The sequence below is a fragment of the Pleurodeles waltl genome, chromosome 5 (genome assembly GCF_031143425.1).
Source record: "Pleurodeles waltl isolate 20211129_DDA chromosome 5, aPleWal1.hap1.20221129, whole genome shotgun sequence".
In the NCBI taxonomy this organism is placed as follows: Eukaryota; Metazoa; Chordata; class Amphibia; order Caudata; family Salamandridae; genus Pleurodeles; species Pleurodeles waltl.
In genome coordinates, this window is record NC_090444.1 from 1491916 (window position 1) to 1510051 (window position 18136).

An 18136-nucleotide genomic window follows, 5' to 3' on the forward strand; every position below is an offset into this window, starting at 1 on the left:
AGAAACACCTCTTCTACACTAATAAGGGATAACTGGACCTGGCACAGAGTGTAAGTACCCTTGGTACCCACTATAAGCCAGGCCAGCCTCCTACATTGGTTGTGCAGCGGTGGGAGAAGTAATTGTAACTACTTACCTTTTGTCATTTTGTACTTTTCATGAGAGAAAAATATACAAAACAAGTTCAGTGTATGTACACCTAACCAAAAAGTTTTGCTTTTCTCCTCTTAAACTTTTTACAAAGTTCTGAAAAGTATTCTAAAAGTTTCTAAAAAGTTAGAAAAAGTTTTTTTCTCTGTTCTTTAAAAAGTTCTGAAACTTTTTCTTCCTTCTCACTTTCTCTAAACTTTTTTCTATCATGTCTGATGTAGAGTCTGCTCTTAAAATGGTCAGTACTACTTATGACAATTTGAATTACAAGAGCCTAAGGAGTCAATGCTTAGATAAAGGTTTAGTGATAGGAAAGAACCCCACAAAAGAGTTTCTATATAACATGCTTATTGTGAATGATGAGTCCCAAGCAGGCACTTCAAATGTGAAGTTAATAGATGGCTCCCATTCTGACTCAGGAGATAACCTTGAGGGAGGTGGGGATGGTTCTGTTCCAAATCTGCCCCTTAGCAGACCACCTAGCAATGCTGGTAGTAATAGGAGCTCCCATCATAGTAGGGATGTTTTTAGGCCAGGTTGTTAGAGTCCTGTCAGTTAGGGACAGATCTCCCTCTGTTGTTTCCAATTTATCCTATGTGTCCAATCATTCCCAACCCACCCACCCTGAAGACAACATGTTAGAAAGGGAACTCAAAAGTTGAGAGTGGAAGAGATCAGACTGACGCTTAAACAGCAACAGCTGGCTCTAGACAGGGAATCCCTAGACCTGGAGAAGGAGAGACAGAGATTGGGATTTGGACGCCATGGTGGCAGCAACAGCAGTATTCCTGATAGTAATCCTGTTAGAGAGCATGATTCCAGGAATCTGCACAAGATAGCCCCCTCTTACAAGGAGGGGGATGACATCAACAAGTGGTTTGCTGCACTATAGAAGGCCTGTATGGTACAGGGGATACCTCAAAGGCAGTGGGCTACTATATTGTGGCTATCTTTCAATAGAAAGGGTATGGATAGGATCCTTACTGTTAGAGAAAGTGATGCTAACAATTTTGCAGTTTTAAAGGATGCACTCTTGGATGGATTTGGCTTAACCACTGAACAATACAGGATTAAGTTCAGAGACACCATGAAAGAGTCCTCACAAGACTGGATAGACTTTGTTGACTGTTCAGTGAAGGCCTTGGAAGGGTGGTTACATGGCAGTACAGTTTCTGACTATGAAAGCCTGTATAATCTTATTCTGAGAGAGCATATTCTGAATAACTGTGTGTCTGACGTGTTACACCACTATCTAGTGGACTCAGATCTGACCTCTCCCCAAGAATTGGGAAAGAAGGCAGACAAATGGGTCAGAACAAGAGTGAACAGAAAAGTTCATACAGGGGGTGACAAGGATGGCAAGAAGAAGGATGGCAAGTCTTCTGACAAGGGTGGGGACAAAGGTAAACATACTGAGTCTTCATCAGGCCCACAAAAATCCTCTGGTGGGGGTGGTGGGTCCAAATCCTCTTCAAATCAAGTTAAAAAGCCTTGGTGTTATTTGTATAAAGTCAAAGGCCATTGGACAACTGATGCCAGTTGCCCAAAGAAAAACACCAAACCTCCCACTACTACAACCCCTGCTGCATCTCCTAGTGCCCCCAGTAATAGCAGTGGTAGTGGGAGCAAACCTACTAATAGCCAATCCAAGGGAGTAGCTGGGCTCACTTTTGGTAATTTAGTTGGGGTTGGTCTTGTTAGGGAGACCACAGAGGCTGTGTTAGTCTCTGAAGGTGCCATTGATTTGGCTACCTTGGTTGCTTGTCCCCTTAATATGTATAAGTACAAGCAACTCCCCCTAATAAATGGTGTTGAGGTTCAGGCCTACATGGACACAGGTGCCAGTGTTACCATGGTAATAGAGAAACTGGTACACCCTGAACAACACCTACTTGGTCACCAGTACCAAGTGACAGACACTCATAACAACACTCTTAGCCACCCCATGGCTGTTGTGAATCTCAACTGGGGGGGGGTTACTGGTCCAAAGAAAGTTGTGGTTGCCTCAGATTTACCTGTAGACTGTCTACTAGGGAATGATTTAGAGACATCAGCTTGGGCAGGAGTGGAGTTGGAGGCTCATGCAGCAATGCTCGGCATTCCTGGGCATATTTTTGCTTTAACAAGGGCTCAGGCCAAAAAGCAAAAAGGATAGGGTAACTTGGATCCTGGAACAATGGACCAAGTGCTCCCTAAAGCTAGGGGTAGACAGGGTAAATCCCTACCCACTATCCCTCCCTCTACAGATGATTCTCCTTCTGAGGAAGAAGAATTTCCTCCTTGTGCAGAACCTTCACCAGATGAGCTGGCAGCAGACACTGCTGAGCTTTTGGGTGGAGGGGGGCCTGCAAGGGAAGAGCTGAGTGTGGCACAGCAAACCTGTCCCACATTAGAGGGCCTCAGACAGAAAGCTGTTAAGCAGCAAAATGGGGATATCAGTGACTCACATAGAGTGTACTGGGAGGATAACCTCTTGTACACCGAGGCAAGGCACCCAAAACCTGGAGCAGCCAGGAGATTGGTCATTCCCCTGCAGTACAGAGAGTTCCTCCTAACTCTGGCACATGACATTCCTTTGGCTGGGCATTTGGGCCAGATCAAAACATGGGAAAGGCTTGTCCCCATTTTTCACTGGCCTAGGATGTCAGAGGACACTAAAGATTTTTGCAAGTCTTGTGTGACCTGCCAAGCCAGTGGCAAGACTGGTGGCACACCAAAGGCTCCCCTTATTCCCCTACCTGTGGTTGGGGTCCCCTTTGAAAGGGTAGGGGTTGTCATAGTTGGCCCCCTTGACCCTCCTACTGCTTCAGGCAATAGGTTTATCTTGGTGGTTGTGGACCATGCCACAAGATACCCTGAAGCAATTCCTCTAAGGACCACTACAGCACCTGCAGAGGCAAAAGCCCTCCTGGGAATCTTTTCCAGGGTGGGTTTTCCAAAAGAGGTTGTATCAGATAGGGGTAGCAACTTTATGTCTGCATACTTGAAAGCAATGTGGAAGGAATGTGGTGTAACCAACAAATTCACCACGCTGTATCGTCCACAAACTAATGGACTGGTAGAGAGGTTTTATAAAACTCTCAAAGGTATGATAATGGGACTCCCTGAAAAACTCAGGAGGAGATGGGATGTCCTGTTACCTTGCATCCTTTTTGCTTACAGGGAGGTACCCCAGAAAGGAGTGGGCTTCAGCCCCTTTGAACTCCTCTTTGGACACCCTGTAAGAGGTCCACTAACACTTGTGAAGGAGGGTTGGGAACAACCTTTAAAAGTTCCCAAACAGGACACAGTGGACTATGTACTTGGCCTAAGATCTAGAATGGCTGAGTACATGAAAAAGGCCAGTAAAACCCTTCAGGCCAGCCAGGAGCTCCAGAAGCAATGTGTCAGAGTCACCAGATCCTCGGGATCTGTGTACGCTCCCAACACATCCACCACTGAACAGCTCCAATACTCTGATAGATAAATCACAGAGACTGAGAGAGTTCAAGTGGGGAAGAGGGGATTAGGAAGGGAACAGCTGGGAAGGAGACCTGTAGTAAGAAAAAGGTTAGAGCACATGATATGAAAATTATATCTCCGGAAATCAATATTAGTCTATGATTCTAAGCCTAGTCACTCTGAAAACATGAACAATCTAAGAGTTAAGTTTAAAATGACTAAGTTTCAAGATGGCTGGATACCTGTAAGGGAATCAAGATGAATTAAATGAAAAATGTCTTATTCAAGTACTTTCCTTTACATGAGAATCTGAAAAAACATTCTGACTAAATTTTAAACCAGTCATATAAATCCTGTTTGAGAATGTATACTAGGACCATATAATATTGAATCTACAAACTCTGGCCTTCTGTGTACTCTTAAATAGTTTCAACACAAATTGCGCATATTGCAAATATATATATAGTAAACACCATAAAAGGATTGTGCACCATGAATAACACAATATGGATTCAGGAAACAAATCACATAGCTTGTCAACTCGAATATTACATATTAAATATCTTAGAATAGTGGCATACAATAAACAACATGAAATAAACTCGAGGAGAGAATCGTGCGTCTTGCCGATTCGAGTGTCACCATGTAAAATACCAAGAAATGGTAGCAGGCAATGAATATCAAAGTCAAATCATCATTAATCGTATTGCGCGTCTTGCTGATTCGTAAAACACGATGTAAATCTCAAGAAATAACAGCTCACAATAAATAACAAGATCAAAGTACAATGAAACGAATTGCGCTTCTTTTGCCGATTCTTAAGCCACCATGTAAATGTCAAGAAATGGTAGCGCGCAATGAACAACAAAGTTAAATCCTCATGAAACGAGTTGCGCGTCTTGCCAATTCGTAAAACATCATGTAAATGTCAAGAAATAGTAGCGCGCAATGGACAACAATGTCTAAACACCATAAAACGAATCGCGCGTCTTGCCGATTCTTAAGCCACCATGCCAATGTCAAGAAATGGTAGCACGCAATGAATAACAAAGTCAAACCTTTATGAAACAAATCGCAAGTCTTGCCTATTTGTAAACTACCATATAAATGTCAAGAAATGATAGCGCGCAAGTAATCTGTTACTCATTTAAGAATTAAACCAAGAATATGAAAATTCTCAATAACGGTGTCGGAACAGTCCAACCACCGTCTTACCACCTGGAACAATGATCACCAATGAAGGATGAAGGGCAGAAGACTAGAAGATCCAAATAGGCCGCCGGGACAGGAGCTCAGGAAGAAGCTGCTGCTCTGCACCGGGACCTCTAAATCGTGAGCACTGGGAGTTGGGCTGGCTCTCGTTTATAGAGTCTTGGCCCAGCCCAGAACCTCGCCCAAGCATGTTGCAGGGAAAGTCTCTGGAAGGCCCTGGAAAGGGGCCACACCCTAACACACTCTGAAAACCTGCAGCAATACATTGCAAAGGAACAGTATTTGTAAGCATATTGAAAATAAGTTTTCAGGATTGAACTCTGCAATGCAAAAGGTTAAACCACAACATATCAGCACAATGCATAAATTACGTTGTTTTGAGAGTGCTGGGTTTTTGCATTTTTGTCACCAATAGACCGCGTACTGCTCTGGTGCTGACAGTACTCCTCTCTCCCAGATGCGCCTGGTTTGCTTGGATTAAGACGATGAAAGCGTCTCACAAGTACTGGAGCATGAACATCAGATGCAGAAACCCATGAGTTACTTTCAAGACCATAACCTTTCCATGAGATTAAGTGCCATAGATTACGCCCTCTCAGTTTAGAATCCAACACTTTCTTGACTTCGTATTCTTCTTCCCCTTGTACTAGAACAGGAGCTGGATGAGGGTGGACCTTTTGGACTGCCTTTTTCAAGAGGGAAGTGTGGAACACTGGATGAATCCGTAAGGATCTGGGCAATTGTAGTTCATAGGTCACAGGAATGATTTGCTGAAGGACAGTATAAGCACCTATAAATTTGGCGTTAAACATGTGCTTCTTCTTGAAGTCTATATGTTTTGTGGAAAGCCACTCTTTGTCTCCTGGTTGATATTGTGGTCCCTCACAATGTTTTATGTCATAATGCCTTTCATATTTTTGTTTGGCTTTTTCTAAATGCTGTTGAATCAGTTTCTGGGTTTGATGTAAATGCTGAATGGTTTCTGACACAGCTGGAGTAAGAGAACTTTCTTGAGGAATTGTGATGGGCAAGGTGTCAGGATGATAGCCAAATAAACCAAAAAAGGGTGTAACACCAATAGAAGTGTGGAATGAGTTATTGTAAGCTAACTCAGCTAACCAGAGCATAGATGTCCAAGAATGAAGTGCCTTTTCAGCGTAGGCACATAGGTATTGTTTCAAAGTCTGATTTAGTCTCTCCGTTTGACCATCTGTTTGAGGATGGTGACTAGTAGATAGCGTAGATGTCACTTGGAGTGTTTTACACCATGTCTTCCAGAAATTGGAGGAAAATTGTGACCCCCAATCGGAGAGGATAACCTTTGGCAGTCCATGATAACGAACCACTCTGTTCAGTAAAATAGTTGCCAATTCACTAGAAGTGGGCAAATTTTACAGGCGATGAAATGTCCATATTTCGTGAGACTATCTACTACCACCAGAATTACTGAATGCTGTTGAACCACTGGCAGACCGGTAATAAAGTCTAAAGAAATGTGCTCCTATGGACATCTTGGGGTTGGAAGTGGATGTAACAACCCTTTTGGTTTTGAATGACTTGTTTTAATGCGAGCACAAACTTCACAGTTGTTTACCATTGCTTTTATATCTTTTGTTAGGGTAGGCCACCATAAATAGCGTTGGATCAGTTCAAGAGTTTTAGGAGTACCTGGGTGATCTGCCGTAGGTTACTACAAAATCAAATTCAGCAAAAAAAAGCATCCAGCGTAATTGCCGAGGGGTCAAAAGTCTGGCGGAACTCATGAATTGAAGATTACGATGATCAGTATATACTGCGACAGTGTATTTGGCACCCAACAAATGATGTCTCCATTCTTTAAAGGCATCACGAATCGCCAGAAGCTCTTTTTCAGCAATGACATACTTCTGTTCGGCTTCGTTCAACTTCCGAGACATATAAGCTACAGGATGAAGTTGACCAGAGTCTTTATTTCGTTGTGATAAGACGGCTCCTTTTGCTACATCTGAAGCGTCAGCTTCCACTCTGGAAGGTTGATTCGCATCAGGATGAGTCAAGACTGGGGCAGTGGAGAAAGCTTCCTTCAAAGTCGAGAAGGCTTGATCAGCTTCTGGGGACCATACAAACTTTTCTTTCTTTCTTAGTAGCTTAGTGATTGGAGCCACTGTCTGGGAGAAATGATTTATGAACCTCCGGTAAAAATTTGCAAACCCCAGGAAACATTGTACATCACGAACAGTCTTTTGGGTGGGCCAATCAGATACGGCTTTTACTTTCTTTTCTGCCAACACCATACCTTGAGGGGTAAGAATAACCCCTAAAAACTCAACTGTGGTAACATGAAACTCACACTTGGTTAGTTTGCAATATAAATGGTGTTTTCGAAGGGCTGCAAGAATTTTCTTGACATGTTGGACATGTTCATTTTCAATGTCTGAGTAGATAAAAATGTCATCGATGTAGACTATGGCAAATATGTCGAGGTACTCTCTAAGAACGTCATTCAAGAAAAATGTAAATGCTGCTGGAGCATTACACAGACCAAAAGGCATGACGGTGTATTCAAAAAGGCCATATCTTGTCTTGAACGCTGTTTTCCATTTGTCACCCTCTCTCATTCTGACCAAATGATAAGCACCTCGAAGGTCAAGCTTCGTGTAGATTTTTGCTCTCTTTACTTGTTCCAATAGGATCGGAATTAGGGGTAAAGGATATTTATTCTTGATGGTGACTTTGTTCAAACCCCTATAGTCGCTACAAGTTCGAAGTTCTCCATTAGCTTTTGGAACAAAAAACAAAGGCAAAGCTGCAGGAGACTTAGAGGGGCGAATGACGCCATTCTCCAAAAATTGATCTAGGTATTTTCGTAAATGTTGATTTTCATGTTCTGATAGGGCATATACACGACAGTTGCGAAGTATCGCACCTGGGGCTAGATCAATTTGACAGTCATAAGATCTATGAGGAGGTAGAGTCTCTGCTCCTTTCTCATCAAATACATCTTTGTAAGATGAATACTGTTTGGGCAGCTGAATTTCTTTCTCCGCAGCAGTAGCTATGTAACAGTTGCAAATTTTTTGTACTTGAATCTTTTGAAGACATTGTTCGTTACATAGTGCAGATGAGAACGCGTTTTTTTGTTCTGCCCAATTGATCTCCGGATTGTGATGAGTTAACCATGGCAAGCTGAGGATAATCCCATATTGGGGAGCATGGATCACGTCAAGGATGATTTTCTCTTTATGTTTCTTTCTTTGATTCTTATCTTCACAAATCATCGACAAGGGGATAGTCTGAAGAGTTACCGGACCTCCAGTCAAGAGTTTTCCATTGACTGCCTGGATGATTTCTGGGGTCTTCTTTTCAATACATGGGATCCCCCATGCACGAACCAATTGGACATCAACAAAGTTCCCAGTACCCCCAGAATCGACTAGAGCTTTTTTGAAATAGATCTTTTTCTTGACCTGAACTCTTATTTACAGTTTAAGATGTCTAGATTGTGAAGGGTCCACGGTGACACCCAAGAGCAACCCTTCTCTGCATCTTGGGTGTTTTCGTTTTCCAACTCGACTGGTGCATTGGCTGCGACCTCCTGAACTGGACCTTGCTTGTTCTTTGGTTTGATTGGACAATCTTTGGCAAAATGACCTTTTCGCCCACAATAAAGACATTGTCCATTTTTTCTGCGATAGTCCTTTTCATCTTTAGTCAAAGGTCTTCTGATGATTCCAATTTCCATTGGTTCCGGCGTTCTTTCTTTTGGAGTTCTTGAGTCTCTGTTATCATGAACGCGCCATGAATATTTTTCAATCTTTTTGCGCATTCCTTCATGTTCTGCTAAACGATGATCAAGTCTCAAGACAAGATTTATAAATTCTTGACAGTCTGTAGGTTGTGGGTCGATTTGCGCTAAGATATCTTTTAGTTCTTCGTTGAGTCCCTTGTAAAACAAGACCGCTTGTTTTTCTACAGGCCAGGATGTCTCGGCAACCAGCCGGTTAAAGTTGGCTAAATACGACACTAGGTCTTGATTCCCTTGGCGTAAATCTAATAATTCACCATCTGCTGACTGTGTTACAGTTCTACGATCAAAAACTCTCTCAAATTCACAAACTAAATTTCTCCAGTTGTACAACAAGGGACTATTTTTACACACAAGAGGAATTGCCCAAGTAGCTGCACCCCCAGACAGATATGATCAGAAGAAAGCTACTTTGGACTGGGCATCGGGTAAAGTATTTGGTCTGCAGGTGAAGTGTAGTTCCACTTGAACCAGGAAAGATTGCACTTTCAAAGGGTCACCTGAGAAACGTTCTGGGGGAGCTAAAGGAATTGCAAAAGGAACATTTAGGGAAATCGGATTACTTCCAGAAGCCTGAGAAGAAGTACCTGGCCAAGACACACCTGTGGGACTTTGTTCCTTCTTCTCTACCTTATCTTGCAACTGACTCACTCTCTCTGCTAAGCTAGTTGTCAATTCTTTGGATGATACCACCTCTGCTTGGAGCTGGGTGATAGCCTTGACTAACTCGTCTAGCGTGGCCATGCTGAAAACATACACAAGCCAGGAGGATAATAATTCGAGGGCTCACTACTCTGTCAGAGTCACCAGATCCTCGGGTCTGTGCACATTCCCAACACGTCCATCACTGAACAGCTCCAAGACTCCGATAGATAAACCACAGAGACTGAGAGAGTTCAAGTGGGGAAGAGGGGATTAGGAAGGGAACAGCTGGGAAGGAGACCTGTAGTAAGAAAAAGGTTAGAACACACAATATGAACATTATATCTCCTGAAATCAATACTAGACTATGATTATAAGCCTAGTCACTCCGAAAACATGAACAATCTAAGAGTTAAGTTTAAAATTACTAAGTTTCAAGATGGCCGGATACCTGTAAGGGAATCAAGATGAATTAAATGAAAACTTTCTTATTCAAGTACTTTCCTTTACATGAGACTCAGAAAAAACATTCTGACTAAATTTTAAACCAGTCATATAATCCTGTTTTGAGAATGTATACTAGGACCATACAATATTGCATCTAGAAACTCTGGCCTTCTGTGTACTCTTAATATGTTTCAACACAAATTGCGCATATTGCAGATACATATATATATATATATATATATATATATTAAACACCATAAAAGGATTGTGCACCATGAATAACACAATATGGATTCAGGAAACAAATCACATAACTTGTCAACTCGAATATTACATAATAAATATCTTAGAATAGTGGCATACAATAAACAACATGACATAAACTCGAGGAGAGAATCGTGCGTCTTGCTGATTCGAGTGTCACCATGTAAAATACCAAGAAATAGTAACACGCAATGAATATCAAAGTCAAATCATCATTAATCGAATCGCGCGTATTACCGATTCGTAAAAAACTATGTCAATGTCAAGAAATAACAGCTCACAATAAATAACAAGATCAAAGTACAATGAAAAGAATTGCGCTTCTTTTGCCGATTCTTAAGCCACCATGTAAATGTCAAGAAATGGTAGCGCGCAATGAACAACAAAGTTAAATCCTCATGAAACGAGTTGCGCGTCTTGCCAATTCGTAAAACATCATGTAAATGTCAAGAAATAGTAGCGCGCAATGGACAACAATGTTTAAACACCATAAAACGAATGGCGCGTCTTGCCGATTCTTAAGCCACCATGCCAATGTCAAGAAATGGTAGCACGCAATGAATAACAAAGTCAAACCTTTATGAAACAAATTTCGCGTCTTGCCTATTTGTAAACTACCATATAAATGTCAAGAAATGATAGCGTGCAAGTAATCTGTTACTCATTTAAGAATTAAACCAAGAATATGAAAATTCTCAATAACGGTGTCGGAACACTCCAACCACCGTCTTACCGCCTGGAACAATGATCACCAATGAAGGATGAAGGGCAGAAGACTGGAAGATCCAAATAGGCCGCCGGGACAGGAGCTCAGGAAGAAGCTGCTGCTCTGCACCGGGACCTCTGAATAGTGAGCACTGGGAGTTGGGCTGGCTCTCTTTTATAGAGTCTTGACCCAGCCCAGAACCACGCCCAGGCAAGTTGCAGGGAAAGTCTCTGGAAGGCCCTGGAAAGGGGCCACACCCTAACACACTCTGAAAACCTGCAGCAATAAATTGCAAAGGAACAGTATTTGTAAGCATATTAAAAATACGTTTTCAGGATTGAACTCTGCAATGCAAAAGGTTAAACCATAACATATCAGCATAATGCATAAATTACGTTGTTTTGAGAGTGCTGGGTTTTTGCATTTTTGTCACCAATAGAGCGCGTACTGCTCTGGTGTTGACACAATGGCATGATCAGAAGGCTGTTCTGATTCAGTACCAACCAGGACAGAAGGTGTGGGTATTGGCGCCTGTGGCACCAAGAGCACTCCAAGACAAATGGAGTGGACCCCATCTCATTGTTGAGAAAAAGGGTGAGGTCACCTATTTTGCAGACCTGGGCACTGCCAGGAGTCCCCTTAGTGGGATTCATGTCAACCACCTAAAACCCTACTATGACAGGGCTGATCTCACCCTGCTCATGGCAACAGATAAAGGACAGGAAGAAGAGAGTGACCCTCTCCCTGATCTCTTCTCCTCCACTGAAGAGGATGCTTTAGTGGAGGGAGTAGTTTTGGCAGATTGTCTGACTGCAGAACAGAAAGACAACTGCATAAATCTCCTTAGACAATTTTCTGAACTCTTTTCAACTGTGCCAGGCACCACATCTTGGTGTGAACACACAATTGATACTGGAGACAGCATGCCTGTCAAAAGTAAAATCTATAGGCAGCCTGACCATGTCAGAGACTGCATAAAACAAGAGGTTCAGAAAATGCTTGATCTGGGAGTGGTTGAACGCTCTGAAAGCCCATGGGCGAGTCCTGTGGTGCTTGTACCAAAGCCTCACTCAAAAGATGGAAAAAGAGAGATGAGGTTTTGTGTAGACTACAGAGGTCTCAATCAGGTAACAAAAACTGATGCTCACCCTATACCCAGGGCAGATGAGCTCAAAGATACACTGGCATCTGCCAAGTATCTAAGCACCTTTGATTTGACTGCAGGGTATTGGAAGATCAAATTGGCTGAGGATGCTAAACCTAAAACTGCATTTTCAACTATAGGAGAGCACTACCAATTCACAGTGATGCCCTTTGGGTTGAAAAATGCACCTGCCACTTTTCAAAAGTTGGTGAACACAGTCCTGCAAGGGTTGGAGGCTTTTAGTGCAGCATATCTAGATTATACAGCTGTCTTTAGCTCCACCTGGGATGAGCACCTGGTCCACCTTTGGAAAGTTTTGGAAGCCCTGCAAAAGGCAGGCCTCACTATCAAGGCCTCAAAGTGCCAGATAGGGCAGGGAAAGGTGGTTTATCTGGGACACCTGGTAGGTGGAGAACAGATTGCACCACTACAGGGGAAAATCTAAACAATCATGGATTGGGTTCCCCCTACAACACAGACCCAGGTGCGAGCCTTCTTAGGCCTCACTGGGTATTACAGGAGATTCATTAAAAACTATGGCTCCATAGCAGCCCCTCTTAATGATCTCACTAGTAAGAAGATGCCTAAAAAGGTATTGTGGACAGATACCTGTCAGGAAGCTTTTGAGGAGCTCAGACAGGCCATGTGCTCTGCACCTGTCCTAAAAAGCCCATGTTACTCCAATAAATTCATTGTTCAAACTGATTCATCTGAATTAGTGGTAGGGGCAGTCTTATCACAGCTGAATTCTGAGGGCCAGGATCAACCAGTTGCTTTTATCAGCAGAAGGTTGACCCCTAGAGAAAAGCGTTGGTCTGCCGTAGAGAGGGAGGCCTTTGCTGTGGTCTGGGCACTGAAGAAGTTGGGCCATACCTGTTTGGCACTCACTTTATTGTTCAGACAGACCACAAACCTCTACTTTGGCTAAAACACATGAAAAGTGAAAACCCTAAATTGTTGAGGTGGTCCATATCTCTACAGGGGATGGACTATACAGTGGAACATAGACCTGGGAGTACCCACTCCAATGCAGATGGACTCTCCAGATATTTCCACTCAGACAATGAAGACTCATCAGGTCATGGCTAGTCTTATTGTCCTTCGTTTGGGGGGGGGGGGTGTAGGAAAGTACCATCTTGCCTTGCATGTTACACCCATATTTCACTATATGTATGTTGTTTTAGTCCATGTGTCACTGGGACTCTGCCAGGCAGGGCCCCAGTGCTCATAAGTATGTGCCCTGTATGTGTTCCCTGTGTGATGCCTAACTGTCTCACTGAGGCTCTGCTAACCAGAACCTCAGTGGTTATGCTCTCTCTTTACTTCCAAATTTGTCACTAACAGGCTAGTGACTAAATTTACCAATTCCCATTGGCATACTGGTACACCCATATAATTCCCTAGTATATGGTACTGAGGTACCCAGGGTATTGGGGTTCCAGGAGATCCCTATGGGCTGCAGCATTTCTTTTGCCACCCATAGGGAGCTCTGACAATTCTTAATGCCCACATTATTTCACAGCCATTTTACACTGCACATAAGTAACTTATAAGTCACCTATATGTCTAACCTTCACCTGGTGAAGGTTGGGTGCCAAGTTACTTAGTGTATGGGCACCCTGGCACTAGCCAAGGTGCCCCCACATTGTTCAGGGCAATTTCCCTGGACTTTGTGAGTGCGGGGACACCATTACACGCGTGCCCTACACATAGGGCCCACCTATGTGTTGCGTCACAATGGTAACTCCGAACATGGCCATGTAACATGTCTAAGATCATGGAATTGTCACCCCAATACCATTCTGGTATTGGGGAGACAATTCCATGAACCCCCGGGTCCCTACCACAGAATCTGGGTACAGCCAAACTGCCTTTCTGGGGTTTCACTGCAGCTGCTGCTGCTGCCAACCCCTCAGACAGGTTTCTGCCTCCCTGGGGTCCAGGCAGCCCTGGCCCAGGAAGGCAGAACAAAGGACTTCCTCAGAGAGAAGGTGTTACATCCTCTCCCTTTGGAAAAGGTGAGAAAGGCTGGGGAGGAGTAGCCTCCCCCAGCCTCTGGAAATGCTTTGATGGGCACAGATGCTGCCCATCTTTGCATAAGCCAGTCTACACCGGTTCAGGGATCCCCCAGCCCTGCTCTGGCGCGAAACTGGACAAAGGGAAGGGGAGTGACCACTCCCCTGACCTGCACCTCCCAGGGTAGGTGACCAGAGCTCCTCCAGTGTGCCCCACACCTCTGCCATCTTGGATTCAGAGGTGTTGCTGGCACACTGGACTGCCCTGAGTGGCCAGTGCCAGCAAGTGTTGTCAGAGACTCCTTATGATAGGCTCTTACCTCTCTTAGTAGCCAATCCTCCTTCCTAGGTAGCCAAACCCCCTTTTCTGGCTATTTAGGGTATCTGCTTTGGGGATCTCACCAGATAACGAATGCAAGAGCTCATCAGAGTTCCTCTGCATCTCCCTATTCATCTTCTGCCAAAAGATCGACCGCTGACTGCTCAGGACGCCTGCAAAACAGCAACAAAGGAGCTAGATGACTACTAGCAACCTTGTATCGCTTCATCCTGCCGGCTTTCTCGACTGTTTCCAGGTGGTGCATGCTCTGGGGGTAGCCTGCCTCCTCTCTGCACCCGGAGCTCTGAAGAAATCTCCTGTGGGTCGACGGAATCTTCCCCTGCAACCGCAGGCAACAAAAGACTGCATCACCGGTCCTCTGGGTCCCCTCTCAGCACGACGAGCGTGGTCCCTGGAACTCAGCAATCCTGTCCAAGTGGCTCCCACAGTCCAGTGACTCTTCAGTCCAAGTCTGGTGGAGGTAAGTCCTTGCCTCCCCATGCTAGACTGCATTGCTGGGTACCGCGTGATTTGCAGCTGCTCCGGCTCCTGTGCACTCTTCCAGGATTTACTTTGCGCACTGCCAAGCCTGGATCCCTGACAATCCTTCCTGCAGTGCACAACCTTCTGAGTTGTCCTCCGGCGTCGTGGGACTCCCTTTTGTGACTTCGGGTGGACTCCGGTTCACTCCTATTCCAAGTGCCTGTTCAGGTACTTCTGCGGGTGCTGCCTGATTCTGTGAGGGCTCCCTATGTTGCTGGGCGCCCCCTCTGTCTCCTCTTCCAAGTGGCGGCATCCTGGTCCCTCCTGGGCCACAGCAGCACCCAAAATCCTCTACTGTGACCCTTACAGCTAGCAAGGCTTGTTTGCAGTCTTTCTGCATGGGAACACATCTACAAGCTTCTTCAGGACGTGGGACAGGCATCCTCCAAAGGGGAAGTTCCTAGTCCACTTCGTTCTTGCAGAACACCAAGCTTCTTCCAACAGGTGGCAACTTGCTTGTACCCTCAGCTGGTATTTCCTGGGCTCCTGCCCACTCTCGACACTGTTGCGACTCTTGGACTTGGTCCCCTTCTCTTACAGGTACTCAGGTCTGGAAATCCACTGTTGTTGCATTGCTGGTGTTGTTCCTCTTGCAGAAACCCCCTATCACGACTTCTGTGCTCTCTGGGGGTAGTAGGTGCACTTTACACGTACCTTTCAGGGTCTTGAGGTGGGCTATTTTTCTAACCCTCACCGTTTTCTTACAGTCCCAGCGACCCTCTACAAGCTCACATAGGTTTGGGGTCCATTCGTGGTTCGCATTCCACTTCCTTCTGGAGTATATGGTTTGTGTTGCCCCTATACCTATGTGCTCCTATTGCAATCTACTGTAACTTTACATTGCTTGCATTATTTCCTTTTGCTATTACCTGCATAATTTTGGTTTGTGTAAATATATCTTGTGTATATAACTTATCCTCATACTGAGGGTACTCACTGAGATACTTTTGGCATATTGTCATTAAAAAAAAGTACCTTTATTTTTAGTATATCTGTGTATTGTGTTTTCTTATGATATTGTGCATATGACACCAGTGGTATAGTAGAAGCTTTACATGTCTCCTTGTTCAGCCTTAGCTGCTCTTCCATAGCTACCTTCTATCAGCCTTTATCTGCTAGAAACACCTCTTCTACACTAATAAGGGATAACTGGACCTGGCACAGAGTGTAAGTACCCTTGGTCCCCACTATAAGCCAGGCCAGCCTCCTACATTGGTTGTGCAGCGGTGGGATAAGTACTTGTAACTACTTACCACTTTGTCATTTTGTACTTTTCATAAGAGAAAAATATACAAAACAAGTTCAGTGCATGTACACCTAACCAAAAAGTTTTGCTTTTCTCCTCTTAAACTTTTTATAAAGTTCTGAAAAGTATTCTAAAAGTTTCTAAAAAGTTAGAAAAAGTTTTTTTCTCTGTTCTTTAAAAAGTTCTGAAACTTTTTCTTCCTTCTCACTATCTCTAAACTTTTTTCCATCATGTCTGATGTAGAGTCTGCTCTTAAAATGGTCAGTACTACTTATGACAATTTGAATTACAAGAGCCTAAGGAGTCTCTGCTTAGATAGAGGTTTAGTGATAGGAAAGAACCCCACAAAAGAGTTTCTATATAACATGCTTATTGTGAATGATGAGTCCCAAGCAGGCACTTCAAATGAGAAGTTAATAGATGGCTCCCATTCTGACTCAGGGGATACCTTGAGGCAGGTGGGGAGGGTTCTGTTCCAAATCTGCCCCTTAGCAGACCACCTAGCAATGCTGGTAGTAATAGGAGCTCCCATCATAGTAGGGATGTTTTTATTCCTGGAGGCCAGGTTGTTAGAGTCCTGTCAGTTAGGGACAGATCTCCCTCTGTTGTTTCCAATTTATCCTCTGTGTCCAATCATTCCCAACCCACCCACCCTGAAGACAACATGTTAGAAAGGGAACTCAAAAGGTTGAGAGTGGGAGAGACCAGACTGAAGCTTAAACATCAACAGCTGGCTTTAGACAGGGAATCCCTAGACCTGGAGAAGGAGAGACAGAGATTGGGGTTTGGACCCCTTGGTGGCAGCAACAGCAGTATTCCTGATAGTAATCCTGTTAGAGAGCATGATTCCAGGAATCTGCACAAGACAGTCCCCCCTTACAAGGAGTGGGACGACATCAACAAGTGGTTTGCTGCACTTGAGAGGGCCTGTATGGTACAGGGGGTACCTCAAAGGCAGTGGGCTGCTATATTGTAGCTATCTTTCAATGGAAAGGGTAGGGATAGGCTCCTTACTGTTAGAGAAAGTGATGCTAACAATTTTGCAGTTTTGAAGGATGCACTCTTTGATGGATTTGGATTAACCACTGAACAATACAGGATTAAGGTCAGAGACACCAGAAAAGAGTCCTCACAAGACTGGATAGACTTTGTTGACTGTTCAGTGAAGGCCTTGGAAGGGTGGTTACATGGCAGTAAAGTTTCTGACTATGAAAGCCTGTATAATCTTATTCTGAGAGAGCATATTCTGAATAACTGTGTGTCTGACTTGTTACACCAATATCTAGTGGACTCAGATCTGACCTCTCCCAAAGAATTGGGAGAGAAGGCAAACAAATGGGTCAGAACAAGAGTGAACAGAAAAGTTCATACAGGGGGTGACAAGGATGGCAAGAAGAAGGATGGTAAGTCTTCTGACAAGGGTGGGGACAAAGGTAAACATACTGAGTCTTCATCAGGCCCACAGAAATCCTCTGGTGGGGGTGATGGCTTCCAAATCCTCTTCAAATCAAGTTAAAGAGCCTTAGTGTTATTTGTGTAAAGTCAAAGGCCATTGGACAACTGATGCCAGTTGTCCAAAGAAAAACACCAAACCTCCCACTACTACAACCCCTGCTGCAACTTCTAGTGCCCCTAGTAATAGCAGTGGTAGTGGGAGCAAACCTACTAATAGCCAATCCAAGGGAGTAGCTGGGCTCACTTTTGGTAATTTAGTTGGGGTTGGTCTTGTTAGGGAGACCACAGAGGCTGTGTTAGTCTCTGAAGGTGCCATTGATTTGGCCACCTTAGTTGCTTGTCCCCTTAATATGAATAAGTACAAGCAACTCCCCTAATAAATGGTGTTGAGGTTCAGGCCTACAGGGACACAGGTGCCAGTGTTACCATGGTAATAGAGCAACTGGTACACCCTGAACAACACCTACTTGGTCACCAGTACCAAGTGACAGACGCTCATAACAACACTCTTAGCCACCCCATGGCTGTTGTGAATCTCAACTGGGGGGGGGGGGGGTTACTGGTCCAAAGAAAGTTGTGGGTGCCTCAGATTTACCTGTAGACTGTCTACTAGGGAATGATTTAGAGACATCAGCTTGGGCAGAAGTGGAGTTGGAGGCTCATGCAGTAATGCTATGCATTCCTGGGCATATTTTTCTTTAACAAGGGCTCAGGCCAAAAAGAAAAAAGGACAGGGTAACTTGGATCCTGGAACAATGGACCAAGTGC